This window comes from Toxorhynchites rutilus, chromosome 2 (assembly GCF_029784135.1).
Source record: "Toxorhynchites rutilus septentrionalis strain SRP chromosome 2, ASM2978413v1, whole genome shotgun sequence".
NCBI lineage: Eukaryota > Metazoa > Arthropoda > Insecta > Diptera > Culicidae > Toxorhynchites > Toxorhynchites rutilus.
In genome coordinates this window covers 191,197,233-191,198,314 of record NC_073745.1, presented here as the reverse complement: position 1 = coordinate 191,198,314, position 1,082 = coordinate 191,197,233, and the positions used below count along the sequence as shown (strand labels likewise).

The window sequence follows — 1,082 nt, the reverse complement described above, 5'->3', positions numbered from 1 at the left end:
GGAATTGATATCAGCTCTCGTGGTTAATTTTTTTAAGTTCTTCTGTTGTTTTTAAATATTAAGAAAAAAAATTATTTTCGATATTTTTATTCATTATAAGAATCTCAAAACAGACTTTACATAATCTGAAAAGATCGAGCACTGTAAGCAAAATAAATGACAGATTGCGATTTGAGACTGTCGCTTTAAAATATTCTAAACATCTAAAAAGTTTTTTTGTTGTTCACATTTGCATCACATATCCATCGGCAACTTATAATAAGTCTCTACTATTAATTATGATAAAATACGGTAATCACTATTTACTTAATTCGATTTGCGGTAATGATTACAACCAGGGCTCTGCATAGTCATAGTCAACTGAGGATAGTCAGCTGACTGTCTGACTGACTATATCCGTATTCAGTTAGTAATGAGTTTTGGCTTCTTCACGCAGTTTCTCCGCCAAAACGACTAAACAGTCAGTCGAGCGTTTAGTTGCTATCTCCCTCTGCCGACTCGACTATATAATTTCATTCTACCCAGTCAAATTGTTCTCATTGCATTTTGAAGTGACTTCATCCAAAACGAATTCGTTCCTTCCTTTCTCTCTCCCATGTACGTATGCATGCATCGATGTTTGAGTTCAACGTGATTTGACATACGCTACAGGTGAGCTAGATTCTTTTGTAGCTTTGCGCAGTGGCGATATCGTAACCAATGAGGTTTTACCGAGGTGCGATTATTGCTAGTTGAAAACTAGATTCTTTTGTAACGTACACGAAAATTTATGGACTAGTTCACCAGTCATCCTCGCTAGTGAACGCTAGTCAATTCATTTTCTAGTCAAATCACTTTTTGTTGGGGACGACAGCCGAAGCAGTTCTAGTCGAAGCGAAGCTACTGAGAGTAGAGTCGGTCTTCATTTTTCACCTACGAAGATTTCGGGCTCTGATTATAACAGATGCTTGCAACTGCTCATTAAATTATCAGTGATTACTACTCATGCTGTTACGAACCGGGATTTCCCTTTTCACCGCAAATATAGGGTTATTTATCCCGTAGTTCGGAAAGTCTACACCATACTCGAACAATTATGACCG

At 37.3% G+C, this 1,082-nt stretch overlaps 1 pseudogene; it reads left to right on the top strand.

Moving 5' to 3' along the window:
- Window positions 1-670: 670 nt before the first annotated feature.
- LOC129772031 (U4 spliceosomal RNA) lies at window positions 671-788 on the top strand (annotated as a pseudogene).
- Window positions 789-1,082: the final 294 nt, after the last annotated feature.